This window comes from Mustelus asterias, chromosome 18 (assembly GCF_964213995.1).
Source record: "Mustelus asterias chromosome 18, sMusAst1.hap1.1, whole genome shotgun sequence".
Lineage (NCBI taxonomy): Eukaryota > Metazoa > Chordata > Chondrichthyes > Carcharhiniformes > Triakidae > Mustelus > Mustelus asterias.
The window spans coordinates 36996373-37013477 of NC_135818.1; the positions used below are offsets into that span (position 1 = coordinate 36996373).

Consider the following 17105-nt stretch of genomic DNA (forward strand, 5'->3'; position numbering starts at 1 on the left):
TATCGTGTGAATTTTTTTGTGCCTTTACAGAATTTTCATGCCTCAGCATGTTAAGGATTGGTGTCCTGTGCGATGAAATGCTGACTCTTCCAAAGTCACAATTCCTCACATGTAAAAGTGCTTGGCTGAGCATCTAGGGGAAGTAGTAGATGGTTGGCGTTCTCGTAGCTGAGAGAAAAGTTTCAGGGTATTTTTGTCCCTTTAACTGCAAAGCCATTTTGTGCTCCTGTTGGTTTAAGAAGTGGTTGTACTCACGTAGGTAAAGAGGTGATTCAAACTGTTCCACGTTTTGTGGCAGAAAAGTAATAGGAAATAGCCTATTTTTTCATGTTTCTCTCTAAACATAGAGAGCACATCACCACAAAATGACAAGTTTCACTTGTATTGCACCCATTTAACATATTGGAACATTCCAATATGTTTTGCAGAAGCATAATAAAAAATAAGATAAATTATTAATAACTTGATGAAAGTGGTAGTTTGAGCCTGTGTCTTAAAAGGAGTCATGATGTGGAGATGCCGGCGTTGGACTGAAGGAGCAGTGGTCCGAAAGCTAATGGTATTTGCTACCAAATAAACCTGTTGGACTTTAACCTGGTGTTGTTAAAACTCTTACTGTCTTAAAAGGAGAACATGGTGAAGAGGTAGACCTTTGTGTTTAGGGAAGAGATCGCCAGGGTTTTGGGTCTATCTCGATGTCTGCCTTGAGATGAAAGAAATGGGATTGGAGCACGGGGTTGCTTAGGAGGCCAGTATTGGAAGAAGACTGGGCTGTGAAGGAGAATGGAGATGGGGAGAGGAGAAGACATCTGTTTTCTGGTGTAAGAGATGCTTTTGTTTGAAACAGACGAATAGGAGGACATTGAAACATTCCAAATATCACCAAATAAATGCACTTTTATTTGCAAGTGCCCTTCCCATTTACAGTGAATGAGGGTACTACATGCATCAAGTATAATATTTTAAATTTATCACATTCTACATGAATCCTTTCTATAGGAAGGCTGAACAAATTCATAGGATCAATTCAAACTAAAATAAGCATACCTCGATATAATGCTTTAGGTTTAGAAAATGGAGCTGAAGGTGCCTACTGACTTCGGAAATGTGAGGGCCTCCTTTTGGATTGAGAAATCTGTGAAATTTGCTATTTTCTTCACTACCAGAGGAAATTATCTTTACTCTCCTGTTATTCCCATGATAAATTATTGTTGTCATATTTACAATACTCTTTCTTCTTGGTGAATGTTTTTAATTTCTAAATTTCTCAATCTTTTATTATGTAAATGGAGGCAGCTTCTAAAAAAAATAGCATTATGTAGAAAATGCAAACCAAGTTAATTATCAGGGGGTTAGACTTGAAAAGTTATACCACAAAATACTCTTGCTGACTGACCTGTACATTTTTTCTTTTTGTTTGGATTTTGTTTTAATGCTACACCAGTTTTCTCACCCAGTACACATACAGTGGTTCACATTTGCTTCCTAGGTGAACTAGTTGTCCTTGAGTACTTTGACCAAGTTGCCATTCTATGTACTAGGCTCAATAGGAAGACTGTTTAACTATGGGATTCTCTCTGTCAATTCCGATCTTGCCTGTATGGCTGTATTTCAATTGTGGTTCTGAAATGGCTATTAAACTTTTAAAGATTGGTCCTCCGCTCCCTTGATTGAGCAGGTACTGAGTCTTATTAAAGAATCTTTGCTAACCTAGTTTAATCAAGTAACTATATACTGGAATAATACGCTGTTTTGACTGGGGCCCAAAGTGTACTCCAGTTTAAAAAACATTCCTGTTGACATGTTGTGTTTTCTGCAAATCATTTATGAAGTGCTTCGAAAGGCTAGTCATGGCACGAATTAATTCCAGCCTCCCGGACTACCTGGATCCACCAGTTTGCTTACTGCCGCACAGGTCCACAGCAGATGCCATGTCCCTGGCCCTGCACTCAACCCTGGAACACCTGGATAACATGCATACCTATGTCAGACTCCTATTTATTGACTACAGCTCAGCCTTTAACACTATTATTCCCATGAAACTCCTCTCAAAACTCTGCGGCCTGGGTCTCGATACCTCCCTCTGCAACTGGATCCTGGACTTCCTAACTCACAGACCACAATCAGGAAGGATAGGCAACAACAACACCTCCACGATCATCCTCAACACTGGTGCCTCACAAAGCTGTGTTCTCAGCCCCCTACTATACTCCCTATGTGTGGCCAAATTCCTCTCCAATTTGATTTTCAAGTTTGCTGATGACACCACCATTGTGGCTCGGATCTCAAACAATGAGACAGAGTACAGGAATGACATAGAAAATCTGGTGCAGCAAAAATGATCTCTCCCTCAATGTCAACAAAACAAAGGAGATTGTCATTGACTTCGGGAAGCGTAAAGGAGAACATGCCCCTGTCTACATCAACAGGGACGAAGTAGAAAGGATCGAGAGCTTCACATTTTTAGGTGTCCAGATCACCAACAACCTGTCCTGGTCTCTTCCCCCCCCCCCCACCCCCAGTCGACACTATAGTTAAGAAAGCCCACCAATGCCTCTACTTTCTCAGAAGACTAAGGAAATTTGGCATGTCAGCTACGACTCTCACCAACTTTTACAGATGCACCATAGAAAGCATTCTTTCTGGTTGTATCACAGCTTGATATGGCTCCTGCTCTGCCCAAGACCACAAGGAACTATAAAAGGTCGTGAATGTTGCCCAATCCATTACGCAAACCAGCCTCCGATCCATTGACTCTGTCTACGCTTCCCGCTGCTTCAGCAAAGCAGCCAGCATAATTAAGGACCCCACGCACCCCGGACATTCTCTCTTCCACCACCTTAAGGAAAAAGATACAAAAGTCTGAGGTCATGTATCAACCGACTCGAGAACAGCTTCTTCCCTGCTGCTGTCAGACTTTTGAATGGACTTGCCTTGCATTAAGTTGATCTTTCTCCTACACCCTAGCTATGACTGTAACACATTCTGCATTCTCTCATTTCCTTCTCTATGATTGATATGTTGTGAATGTACAGCACGCAAGAAACAATATTTTTCACTTAATACATGCGATGATAATAAATCAAATCAAAGATAATTGTGGGAAAATAGTGCACCACTGGTAAATATGCTTGACTCTAAATGGAAAGGATGTATACTTTTAAAAAGCCACAAGAACATGTGTTAATTTCAAATCGAGAAATTGGAATCCATTAAGTTTAATGATCACATATCCATGCCATCTGAGGCTGCCTTGTTACATTTAAGGTTTGTAAGATTATGATGTTTTGGGACTCTATCTCCAAGTTTAAGGTAAATTAATGGGTGGGGGTTATGTGACCTGATTGACAGTCTGCCTGACTTGTGCTATAGAATGTTCATTTAATTCTTAAAAGAAAGAAAGTCGAGGTCCTCAAGTCGAGGCAAATTAACATTTCTACATGGAGACCAGGCTAATATGAGTGCGGAGGAGGTCACTTTTGAGATTTTGATTAGGGACCAATTCTGGTCTTTTGAGAATCCCCGATTTTAATCGCTCCATTGTTGACAGCCATACCTTTTGGCTGCCAAGGCTCTCGGCTCTGGAATTTCCTCCTTGAATCTCTGTCTCTTCCTCTTTCCTCCTTAAGACACCCTTTAAAAACTACCTCTTTGCTTTGGCTTTTGGTCTTCTCACTAATATTTTCTTATGTGGCTCAGTGTCTAATTTTTTTTTAATACTCTAGTGAAGCACCTTGGGATGTTTTATTGCATTAAAGGCACTAGATAAGTACAAGTTTTCGCTGAGTCATTGTGTCTGGCCATCAAATTGAAGCAAACGTTCTGCTCGAAGTTATACTTTAGTTGGTGAGCGGTTGTCGAGGGATCATTTGTGTGAGGGATATCCTTGCATGAACTTGGAGGTGGTGAGTGAACAAGCTTGTTCGCTCTTACCCCATCAGTACTTTCAGTTGCCTTTTTATGTCCAATTAAGAGATGCAAGTGGCCATTCACTTTCTCTCCCACAGTTGTCATACTCTTGTGTTAACAGCAATTTTTGTGTATTTTCTGTAATGCAGCACGCTGACCTCTACCCAAGTTTTCCATCTGTTCCATTTTCTCTCCATTCCCGCAGCCTATTTCCTTGCTTGTGCACGCATCCTTTGTTTCCTATAATGTCTCATTGCTTAGTTGAGATAAAGTGCTATGTCATTTCATTTGAGCTTTCTCTACATTTGTTCTTTACAATCAAACGTGAGGATTTTGTGTTAGTAAACCTGTCTGCCTCTTCCATTTTTTTGAGTCTGCATCTAAAATGTCAACTTGTGGATTCACATATGCCAACAGTGCTGCTATATAATTCTAACCTTTTGTGTTTTTGTTCAATTTCCAGCATCTTCCCTGCTTTTGGATTACTCTGGTTTGTTTCTATGCCATATATCCTTGCAGCCCAGCCACTCCATGCTGTTTATACTTTACTCCAGCCTCTTCCCATACTTCCTCATCTAAATTAGGAGTCGGAGTCAACCAAAAGCCTGCTCTGTCATTCAATACGATCCAATGGCTGACCTGATTGTGGCCTCAACTCCACTTTCTTGCCTGTCACCCATAACATTTGACTCCCTTGTTGATCAAAAATCAGTATAACTGCTTTACAAGATACTAAATGATCCCGTCGATTGCTTTCAGAAAAAAAATCCCAAACACACACCCTCTAAGAGGAAAAAAGTCTTCATCTGTCTTAAATGGGATACCCCCTACCTTTTAAACTGTCCCCTAGTTCCAGATTCTCCTACATGGGGAAATGTCCTCTCAGCATTCACCCTGTCAAGTCCCCTCAGGATCTTGTATGTTTTAATAAAGTCTCCTCCCATTCTTCTAAACTCCAGTGTGTATAGGTCCAACCTGCTCAAGCTTCCTTCATGCTAATCTCTTCATCTTGGGAATCAGTTGAAGAATCTTCCATAAACCACTTTGAAAGCATCTACTATCATTGCAGCCACTTATTTTCAGTCCCTACCATGTAGGCCATGAGGTCAAGGGACTTGGACGCATCTGTAGATTAGGTGGATTAGCCACAGTAAATGCATGGGGTTATAGAGATTGGGCAGAGGGTGGGATGCTCTTTTGAAGAGTCGGTGCAGACTCGATGGGCTGAATGGCCTTTCTGCACTGTAGGGATTCTATGATTCTATCTTCTTTGCCCAACTATGATTTATGTGAAAAGGTTTCTTCTGAATTTCTTTGCCAGTTTCTTGGTAGCTTTCTTAGGTTGATGGCCTCTAGTTTTGCTCTTTCCCAGAAGAGGAAACATTGTCTCTGTATCCAGTCTATCAAAACCGTACTTTGTTCTGAGGACCTTCAGTCCTTTTCAAGAAAGAAAAGACCCAGCTTGTCAATCCTTTCCTGGTATGTATGTGCATTACTGGTATCATCCATGTAAATCATCTTTGCACCCTCATTGGTGTGTCTATATTATTTTTATAATAAAGAACAGTACAGCACAGGAATAGGCCCTATGGCTCACCAAGTCTGTGCTGACGGATGCCTCTCTAATATTTTCTTGCCTCTATATGGTTCATATCCCTCTATTCCTTGCCTATTCATCTATCTATCCAGATGCCTCTTGAACGTTATAGAATCTGCTTCCACCACCACCACTGGCAGCATGTTCCAGGCATTCATCACCCTCTGTGAAAAGACTTGCCACTTGCATCTCTTTCAAACTTTCTCCCCCTCACTTTCAACCTATGCCCCCAAGTAATTGACCCTTCAACCCTGGGAAAAGGTCTCACCACTCTTTCCAAGCCTTTCATAATCTTGTAAACCTCTATCAGGTTCCCCCCCACCCCCCCTCATCCTCCAACGCTCCAATGAAAACAATCCAAGTTTGTTCAACCTTTCTTCATGGTTCATATCCTCTAAACCAGGCAACATCCTGGTAAATCTCTTCTGCACCCTTTCCAATGCATCAACATCCTTCCGGTAGTGTGGCAACCAGAATTGTACACAATACTCCAAATGCAGCCTAACCAAAGTCTTATACAGCTGCAACATGATTTTCCAATTTCTATACTCGATGCCCCGAGCAATGAAGGCCAGCATGCCATATGCCTTCTTGACCACCTTGTCCACCTGAGTTGCCACTTTCAGAGAACTGTGGATCTGCACGCTAGATCCCTCCTGTATACTAATATTTCTAAGGGCTTTACAATTTATTGTATACTTGCCTTCTGCAGTAGACCTTCCAAATCTCATCACCTCACATTTGTCCAGATTAAATTTCATCTGCCATCTTTTGGCCCAGGTCTCCAGCTGATTTGTATCTTGTTATCTTCTGACAATCTTCCTCACTATCTGCTACTCCCCCAATTTTTGTATCATCTGCAAATGTACCAATCAGGCCACCTACATTTTCCTCCAAATCATTTATTTATATATATATAATTATATGGGCAACCAGAACTGCGTGCAGTAATGTGTGGCCTAACCAAAGTTTGATACAACGTTAGAATGACTTCCCTACTTTTCACTCTACGAAATAAAGCCACATGCTTGATCTGTTTTGATGATCTCGCTAGTCAGTGACACAGGTTCTAGTGATGGATGTTTTTGTGCTCCGAGCTCCCTTTGTTCCTCTACCCTATCAAAATGTGTATATTCCATATGATAACCTCTCAATTCTGCCTACCAAAATGTACTACTATAGGTTTTTGCTCAATTTCAATTTTCTAATTTGCCCATTCTGCAAATTTATTACTGTTTTCCTTTAATTTGATGTAGCCATCCTCCATATTGACTACCTCTCTCCAATTTTCCCCCCCACCCCCACTTATTGGTGTCATCCAACTCTGCTTTGTCTTGAAACCAGCTAGAAATCCATTCTGTCACTTGTCCATTGATGCCTGATTTTCTGGGACAAGGTTATTAGCCTAGAGCCAAAGGGGTGCTGCTCAGTATCAAGCGCAGGTAACTCTCCAGCTCTTACCACCTGCCAAAGGTGTATCAGGAGGATTTGCAGGTTAACCTAAACACATCTCCCGTGCCCAAGTGTTGATGTGAGATTTGAACCCGAGAATTGTGGCTCAAAGTTAGGCTGTTACAGCAGTTGCATAACCTACCCTCTCTATTACCAACTCAAATTAATTAAGGTTGGTCAAGCAGAATTTTCCTTGATATCCATGCTGACTTTATTATATTTTTCTTTGTTCTTCATCTTGCTATCATATACTGCCCATGCATTTTCCAATGTTGCCCACTGAAAAATGGAGACTTGGGCATATTTCATCATCATCATCATCCCATTCTTTTCCCATAAACAGAACAAAGAACAGTACAGCATAGGAACAGGCCCTTCGGCCCTCCAAGCCTGTGCCGATTACCTTTACGTATCTAATCCAACTGCTTGTATCCCCCTATTCTGCGTTTGTTCAAATGCCTATCAAGATGAATCTTTAATGTGGCTAACATAGCTGCCTTAACCACCTCACTTGGCAGTGCATTCCAGGGCCCCACCACCCTCTTTTTAAAAAAAACTTTCCACGGACATCTCCACTGAACCTTTCCCCCCTTTTCTTGAACTTGTGCCCCCTTGTAATTGTCATTTCTACCCTGGGAAAAAGCTTCCAACTGTTCACCCTATTTTTATCCCTCATAATTTTATAAACTTCTATCAGGTCGCCCCCTCAGCCTCCGTCTTTCCAGGAGAACAATCCCAGTTTATTCAATCTCTCCTCATAGCTAATATCCTCCATACCAGTCAAGATCCTGGTAAACCTTTTCTGCACTCCCTTCAAAGCCTTCAAAGCCTTCACATCCTTCTGGTTGTGTGGTGACCAGAATTGGACACAGTATTCCAAATGTGGCCGAACCAACGTATTATACAACTGTAACATAATTTGCCAACTTTTATACTTGATGCCTCATCTGATGAAGGCAAGCATGCCATATGCTTTCTTCACCACCTTTTCTACCTGTGCTGCCACTTTTAAGGATCTGTGGACCTGTACTCCCAGATCTGTGTGTATCTATACTCCAGATTGTTCTAGCATTTATTTTATAGCTCCCACCTGAAATGGGCCTACCAAAATGCATTACTTCGCATTTGTCCGAATTAAATTCCATGTGCCATTTCTCCGCCCAATTTTCCAGTCTATCTATATCCTGCTGTACTCTCTGACAATCTTCATCACTATCTGCAACTCTGCCAATCTTAGTATCAACTGCAAACTTGCTAATCAGACCAGCTACGTTTTCTTCCAAGTCATTTGTATATATATATTACAAATAGCTGAAATCCCAGCACTGATCTCTGTGGAACACCACGAGTTACAGACCTCCATTCAGAAAAACACCCTTCCACCTCTGTCTTCTATCATCAAGTGGTGTGGAGATGCCGGGTTGGACTGGGGTGAACACGGTAAGAAGTCTCACAACACCAGGTTAAAGTCCAACAGGTTTATTTGGTAGCAAATACCATAAGCTTTCGGAGCACTGCTCCTTCGTCAGATGGAGTGGAAATGTGCTCTCAAACAGTGCAAACAGACAAAATCAAGTTGCAGAATACTGATTAGAATGCGAATCCTACAGCCAGCCAGGTCTTAAAGGTACAGACAATGTGGGTGGAGGGAACATTAAACACAGGTTAAAGAAATGTGTATTGTCTCCAGACAGAACAGCTAGTGAGATTCTACAAGTCCAGGAGGCAAGCTGTGGGGGTTACTGATAATGTGACATAAATCCAACATCCCGGTTTAGGCCGTCCTCATGTGTGCGGAACTTGGCTATCAGTTTCTGCTCAGCGACTCTGCGCTGTCGTGTGTCGTTAAGGCCGCCTTGGAGAACGCTTACCTGAAGATCCAAGGCTGAATGCCCGTGACTGCTTCGATCATCAAGTCAGTTCTGAATCCATCTAGCTCGTTCACCGCTGATCTTTTGCACCAGCCTTGTCAAATGTCTTTAAAGCCCATGTAGACAACATGCACAACCCTTTCCAAGTCAGTCAATCTTTGTCATCTCCTCAAAAAACTCAATTAAATTAGTGAGACATGACCTCCCATGTACAAAACCATGCTGTCTGTTAAAACCATTCAATTCCAAATGAGTATAGATCCAATTCCTAAGAATCTTCTCCAACAGTTTCACTGTCGCTGACGTCAAGCTCACTGGCCTATTACCCGGGTTATCCTTGCTACCCTTCTTGAACAACGGGACAACATTGGCTATCCTCCAATCCTCTGGTACCTCACCAGTGGCCAATGAAGAAACAAAGATTTCTGTTAGAGGCCCAGCAATTTCATCTCTTGTCTCCCTCAGTAATCTGGGATAGATGCCATCTGGCCCTGGGGATTTGTCTACCTTAATGCTTTTTAATTCACCCAACACTTCCTCCCTCATAATGATGACTTGTTCTAAAGAGTTTACACCACCCCCCCCCCCCCGCCCCCCAAGACACCATCAATCAACAGGTCCCTCTCCTTTGTGAATACAGATGCAAAGACTCATTAAGGATCTCACCCACTTCCTTTGGTTCTACACATAATTTCCCTCCTTTGTCCTTAAGTGGACCAACTCTTTCTCTAACCACCCTCTTGTTCCTAACATGTAGAAAATACCTTGGAATTCTCCTTAATCCTGTCTGCCAAGGACATTTCATGACCCCTTCTTTTCCTCCTAACTCCCCCTCTGACACCGTGCTTCCCACTGTTTGGAAGCTGCATTTTTGCCGTAGTCAAAAAACATCTGACAGATTCAGAAATAAGTCATAATTTGATTTATCAAGTTATTTGGCCCACATCTCTCTTCTTGATCACCACTTCTATTTTGTCCTGCATGTGAAAAACTGACACTGATTCTGCAGTAAAATCATTGCTTAAGGTTATTTGCAAATTGGGAATCTCTGTTTGACTGCCTTGATCATCTTGCACAGATTGATGCTGTTGGGCCCTTTCATCACCATCTGCAAATTCTGAACAATGACAAGTCAATTGGCCAGATTTAGTTTCTGTTGGAGGTGGAATTTGTTGACTGAAGTTCTTGGGAATTGTGGCTGCTGTGGCCTGTTCTGGACCGGCTTTCAGCTCATTCTGTTTTGACGTATCAAACAGATTTTATAAGGCAATCTGTGCAGCGAAGAAATCGAACACGTTGGGTGGTTTGTCATGAGCTTCATCTGTATATTTATTTCAGGTGACTTCCTCTAGCTGGAAAACAATCTATAATTTGACCCAACATTGCTGTTCCCCATGGCGATCGCCATTGTGCCTTTATGCAATCTCACATTTTGATCCAATGAGTGCTCAACAGTGTTGAGGAAGATGAGCTGTGTTGACTTGTTGCTTACCTGTATGTACTCATTGGAAGTAATAGACAGGAAGTCTTATCTGCCTTTGGGACTTGGCCACTAATGTATCTTCAACCATGCTCATTTCTTTATTATCAGGAGAGCTTTGCAGCTCTCGTTTCTATTCTCCAACTGTATTGCCAATTTCATAAACAGTTTCTTAAATTCGGTCAAATCTCTTTGTGGTTACATTCTTTGTACTATGCAAGATCCCACTGGCAGCACAAAGCTCTGCACACTTACCACTAATTTATCATTCATCCCTTTTGAATCAGCTAGTGGGGTTTTAGTTTGATTATGCCCCTTTGGCTCTGAGGGACAGCCAGCAGGAAAACGGGCGCTTCACAGCTAAAGTGCTGTAGCCAGAGGAACCATGTGTGAGAGAGAACACAGGAGCGGGGCTTTGTAACTCTTCCTGCAGTACCAGGTGAGGTGTACGGATAAGCAATGTCATGAGTTCTGGGCACGATGGCAATGTCGCAGTTGTCAAGGCTGAGCTCATTCTGGTATCTTGCATCATATTGTTTTTCTTAAGTCTGCAGTATATGGCCTTAACTTTAGTGACAATCTTTGAGATTCCTTGGAACACAGCACCAAGTATGCTGAATGCTTTTGCAATTTCTTTTCACTTCACTTTACCTTCAAAAAAGAGTTCATCCATACAAGTGTCACGTAATTTCTTTCTCTCATGGACCACCTGCAGTTCCCTCGTGGACCCGACCACATGTTGGGAACCACTGACCTCGAGCAGAAACTCTGTTTTTCTCTTCACAGCTGCTACCAGGCCAACTGACAATTTCCAGCAGTTTCTGCTTTTATTTATGATTTAGTTTGTTTTTTTAGAATTATCTGACTTGTTTAGAATTGGAGCTGCATTAAGTGAAGTGGGTTCTTTGTTCCTTTTCTCAATGTATAGTGCCCGGTAAAGGACACTTGGTGGCACATTCACTGAGAGAGTCAGTTTTACAGCACAGAAAGAGGCCCTTCGGCCCATCAAGTACCTGTCAACGTGTCCAATGATTCATTAGGGAAGCTCCAGATGTGACATGGTTGTAGAGAAGCGGTCCAGCTGTGGAGCGTTGCCCTTGGCCCGGGAGGGGCGGGAGAAGCTGCTCAGGCTGAGGTGTCCGGTGTGCAAACACTTTCTCCAGTGGCCCGCTCCCCGGCACGGTGCCACCTCAGGTAACGTCCTCATTACAAACCACGCCCCTCGCCCGTCCACTGCATAGGCCCCGCCCACTGCATAGGCCCCGCCCTCTAAGCGCGTTCCGGTCCTGGCCGCGCCCCTCGCTCCCATGGCCCCGCCCCACTCAGGCCCCGCCCCTCATCGGGCCTAGACCCGCCCTCCGCCTCATACCCCGCCCTCCGCTTCATGCCCCGCCCGCGCCGCTACGTGGCAGAATCTGCCATATTGACCGCGTCAGCTGGGCGCCGAGCCGGTTGCTGCAGTAACTCAGGCCGCGGCGGATCGGGGGGCCTCGGCTATTAGCTCAACGGCTGTGGTTCGGTAAGTGACTGCTTTTACACTCGTCACCAACAGGGGCATCGAAATCAGTCAGTAACGTGGCCTGGGCCTGTCCCGGAGAAATCTCGCGGCAACCGTTAGCACCCCGAACTTCAGGAGTGAGTGTGTATCTGGGTGTGTGTGAGGTGCCCGGTATCACTGGGGTGTGTGTGTGGTGCCCGGTATCACTGGGGTGTGTGTGTGGTGCCCGGTATCACTGGGGTGTGTGTGTGGTGCCTGGTATCACTGGGGTGGGTGTGAGGTGCCCGGTATCACTGGGGTGGGTGTGAGGTGCCCGGTATCACTGGGATGTGTGTGTGGTGCCCGGTATCACTGGGGTGGGTGTGAGGTGCCCGGTATCACAGGGGTGTGTGTGTGGTGCCCGGTATCACTGGGGTGGGTGTGAGGTGCCCGGTATCACTGGGGTGGGTGTGAGGTGCCCGGTATCACTGGGGTGGGTGTGAGGTGCCCGGTATCACAGGGGTGGGTGTGTGGTGCCCGGTATCACTGGGGTGTGTGTGTGGTGCCCGGTATCACTGGGGTGTGTGTGTGGTGCCCGGTATCACTGGGGTGTGTGTGTGGTGGCCGGTATCACTGGGGTGTGTGTGTGGTGCCCGGTATCACTGGGGTGTGTGTGAGGTGCCCGGTATCACTGGGGTGTGTGTGTGGTGCCCGGTATCACTGGGGTGGGTGTGAGGTGCCCGGTATCACAGGGGTGTGTGTGTGGTGCCCGGTATCACTGGGGTGTGTGTGTGGTGCCCGGTATCACTGGGGTGGGTGTGTGGTGCCCGGTATCACTGGGGTGTGTGTGTGGTGGCCGGTATCACTGGGGTGTGTGTGTGGTGCCCGGTATTACTGGGGTGTGTGTGAGGTGCCCGGTATCACTGGGGTGTGTGTGTGGTGCCCGGTATCACTGGGGTGGGTGTGAGGTGCCCGGTATCACAGGGGTGTGTGTGTGGTGCCCGGTATCACTGGGGTGGGTGTGTGGTGCCCGGTATCACTGGGGTGGGTGTGTGGTGCCCGGTATCACTGGGGTGTGTGTGTGGTGCCCGGTATCACTGGGGTGTGTGTGAGGTGCCCGGTATCACTGGGGTGTGTGTGTGGTGCCCGGTATCACTGGGGTGTGTGTGTGGTGCCCGGTATCACTGGGGTGGGTGTGAGGTGCCCGGTATCACAGGGGTGTGTGTGTGGTGCCCGGTATCACTGGGGTGTGTGTGTGGTGCCCGGTATCACTGGGGTGGGTGTGTGGTGCCCGGTATCACTGGGGTGTGTGTGTGGTGCCCGGTATCACTGGGGTGTGTGTGAGGTGCCCGGTATCACTGGGGTGTGTGTGTGGTGCCCGGTATCACTGGGGTGTGTGTGAGGTGCCCGGTATCACTGGGGTGTGTGTGTGGTGCCCGATATCACTGGGGTGGGTGTGAGGTGCCCGGTATCACAGGGGTGTGTGTGTGGTGCCCGGTATCACAGGGGTGTGTGTGTGGTGCCCGGTATCACTGGGGTGGGTGTGTGGTGGCCGGTATCACTGGGGTGTGTGTGTGGTGGCCGGTATCACTGGGGTGTGTGTGTGGTGCCCGGTATCACTGGGGTGTGTGTGAGGTGCCCGGTATCACTGGGGTGTGTGTGTGGTGCCCGGTATCACTGGGGTGGGTGTGAGGTGCCCGGTATCACAGGGGTGTGTGTGTGGTGCCCGGTATCACTGGGGTGGGTGTGAGGTGCCCGGTATCACTGGGGTGGGTGTGAGGTGCCCGGTATCACAGGGGTGTGTGTGTGGTGCCCGGTATCACTGGGGTGTGTGTGTGGTGCCCGGTATCACTGGGGTGTGTGTGTGGTGCCCGGTATCACTGGGGTGTGTGTGTGGTGCCCGGTATCACTGGGGTGTGTGTGTGTGGTGCCCGGTATCACTGGGGTGGGTGTGAGGTGCCCGGTATCACAGGGGTGTGTGTGTGGTGCCCGGTATCACTGGGGTGTGTGTGTGGTGCCCGGTATCACTGGGGTGTGTGTGTGGTGCCCGGTATTACTGGGGTGGGTGTGAGGTGCCCGGTATCACTGGGGTGTGTGTGTGGTGCCCGGTATCACTGGGGTGTGTGTGTGGTGCCCGGTATCACTGGGGTGTGTGTGTGTGGTGCCCGGTATCACTGGGGTGGGTGTGAGGTGCCCGGTATCACAGGGGTGTGTGTGTGGTGCCCGGTATCACTGGGGTGTGTGTGTGGTGCCCGGTATCACTGGGGTGTGTGTGTGGTGCCCGGTATTACTGGGGTGGGTGTGAGGTGCCCGGTATCACAGGGGTGTGTGTGTGGTGCCCGGTATCACTGGGGTGGGTGTGAGGTGCCCGGTATCACTGGGGTGGGTGTGAGGTGCCCGGTATCACAGGGGTGTGTGTGTGGTGCCCGGTATCACTGGGGTGTGTGTGTGGTGCCCGGTATCACTGGGGTGTGTGTGTGGTGGCCGGTATCACTGGGGTGTGTGTGAGGTGCCCGGTATCACTGGGGTGTGTGTGTGGTGCCCGGTATTACTGGGGTGGGTGTGAGGTGCCCGGTATCACAGGGGTGTGTGTGTGGTGCCCGGTATCACTGGGGTGGGTGTGAGGTGCCCGGTATCACTGGGGTGGGTGTGAGGTGCCCGGTATCACAGGGGTGTGTGTGTGGTGCCCGGTATCACTGGGGTGTGTGTGTGGTGCCCGGTATCACTGGGGTGTGTGTGTGGTGCCCGGTATCACTGGGGTGTGTGTGTGGTGCCCGGTATCACTGGGGTGTGTGTGTGGTGCCCGGTATCACTGGGGTGTGTGTGTGGTGCCCGGTATCACTGGGGTGTGTGTGTGGTGCCCGGTATCACTGGGGTGTGTGTGTGTGGTGCCCGGTATCACTGGGGTGTGTGTGGTGCCCGGTATCACTGGGGTGTGTGTGTGTGTGGTGCCCGGTATCACTGGGGTGTGTGTGGTGCCCGGTATCACTGGGGTGTGTGTGGTGCCCGGTATCACTGGGGTGTGTGTGTGTGGTGCCCGGTATCACTGGGGTGTGTGTGTGTGGTGCCCGGTATCACTGGGGTGTGTGTGTGTGGTGCCCGGTATCACTGGGGTGTGTGTGTGTGGTGCCCGGTATCACTGGGGTGTGTGTGTGTGGTGCCCGGTATCACTGGGGTGTGTGTGTGTGGTGCCCGGTATCACTGGGGTGTGTGTGTGTGGTGCCCGGTATCACTGGGGTGTGTGTGTGTGGTGCCCGGTATCACTGGGGTGTGTGTGTGTGGTGCCCGGTATCACTGGGGTGTGTGTGTGTGGTGCCCGGTATCACTGGGGTGTGTGTGTGTGGTGCCCGGTATCACTGGGGTGTGTGTGTGTGGTGCCCGGTATCACTGGGGTGTGTGTGTGGTGCCCGGTATCACTGGCGAGTGTGTGTGGTGCCCGGTATCACTGGGGTGTGTGTGTGGTGCCCGGTATCACTGGGGTGTGTGTGTGGTGCCCGGTATCACTGGGGTGTGTGTGTGGTGCCCGGTATCACTGGTGGGCGTGTGTGAGGTGTCCGGTATCACTGGTGGGCGTGTGTGAGGTGTCCGGTATCACTGGTGGGCGTGTGTGAGGTGTCCGGTATCACTGGTGGGCGTGTGTGTGGTGCCCGGTATCACTGGGGTGTTTGTGTGTGTTGCCCGGTATCACTTGGTTCTGTGTGTGTGTGTTTTGCCTGGTAACACTTGGTTCTGTGTGTGTGTGTGGTGCCCAGTTTCACTGGGCTCTTTATGTTATCAGAATATTTTTTCTATTTAGATGGGTTTCACTTGTTTGCAATAACCCCTCCAATCGTAAATCGTATAACGTTCTAGTGACTTGCCCATATGGCAAGAACGAACACTTTCAAATGGTGAATTCAGAAATGTTATCAACAATTAAGAAAAGTAACAAGTCAGATAAGCTTAAGTGCAAATTAAAAGCAATTAGCTGTATTAACAGTAAAAGGGGAGAGCTTAACTTGACTAATGAACAGACATCTCTCACCCTTCTCAGACCAGGTCATAAAGTAATAAAATCAAAGAACCTCGAAGACAGCTCTCAGCAGATCACTTCCTTGCATTTCTCTGAATTTCTGCCTCTGCCCGCCCTTTCAGAACTGCTTGTCCTCACTCTAAATGGTTTCTCGGGACCCTTCCTGCATACCTTAAAATATTCAAAGCCCAACTTAGTCAATTGTTGGAAAATAGCTAATTGTTCTATAACTAGTCAGTAATGAAATAAGAATTAGCCCATTTGTATTTAGCTATATACACATATTGCCTTAGTTTTAAGACGATTCTTCTTCTCAAGCTGTTTCTTAGAACAAAGAACAGTACAGCACAGGAAACAGGCCCTTCGGCCTTCCAAGCTGTGCCGCTCCTTGGTCCAACTAGACCAATTGTTTGTATCCCTCCATTCCCAGGCTGCTCATGTGACTATCCAGGTAAGTCATAAATGATGTCAGCGTGCCTGCCTCCACCACACTACTTGGCAGCGCATTCCAGGCCCCCACCACCCTCTGTGTAAAAAACATCCCTCTGATATCTGAGTTATACTTCGTCCCTCTCACCTTGAGCCCGTGACCCCTCGTGATCGTCACCTCCGACCTGGGAAAAAGCTTCCCACTGTTCACCCTATCTATACCCTTCATAATCTTGTACACCTCTATTAGATCTCCCCTCATTCTCCGTCTTTCCAGGGAGAACAAGCCCAGTTTACCCAATCTCTCCTCATAGCTAAGACCCTCCATACCAGGCAACATCCTGGTAAACCTTCTCTACACTCTCTCTAACGCCTCCACGTCCTTCTGGTAGTGCGGCGACCAGAACTGGATGCAGTACTCCAAATGTGGCCTAACCAGCGTTCTATACAGCTGCATCATCAGACTCCAGCTTTTATACTCTATACCCCGTCCTATAAAGGCAAGCATACCATATGCCTTCTTCACCACCTTCTCCACCTGTGTTGCCACCTTCAAGGATTTGTGGACTTGCACACCTAGGTCCCTCTGTGTTTCTATACTCCTGATGACTCTGCCATTTATTGTATAACTCCTCCCTACATTATTTCTTCCAAAATGCATCACTTCGCATTTATCCAGATTAAACTCCATCTGCCACCTCTCCGCCCAATTTTCCAGCCTATCTATATCCTGCTGTATTGCCCGACAATGCTCTTCACTATCCGCAATTCCAGCCATCTTCGTGTCATCCGCAAACTTGCTGATTACACCAGTTACACCTTCTTCCAAATCATTTATATATATCACAAATAGCAGAGGTCCCAGTACAGAGCCCTGC

At 47.2% G+C, this 17105-nt stretch overlaps 1 protein-coding gene across 7 annotated transcripts in view; it reads left to right on the plus strand.

The window, feature by feature from the left end:
- The first annotated feature begins 11691 nt into the window (after positions 1 to 11691).
- The window catches only part of sec23a (Sec23 homolog A, coat complex II component), a 103912-nt gene continuing 98498 nt past the window's right edge, over positions 11692 to 17105 (plus strand). For 2 of the 7 annotated variants that reach the window (XM_078233759.1, XM_078233758.1), the window contains exon 1: positions 11713 to 11828. The gene's annotated coding sequence lies outside the window, so the exon portion shown is untranslated. Of the gene's footprint in view, positions 11829 to 17105 lie in introns of all 7 variants that reach the window. The other 5 variants (XM_078233760.1, XM_078233756.1, XM_078233757.1 and 2 more) reach the window with 5 other exon arrangements.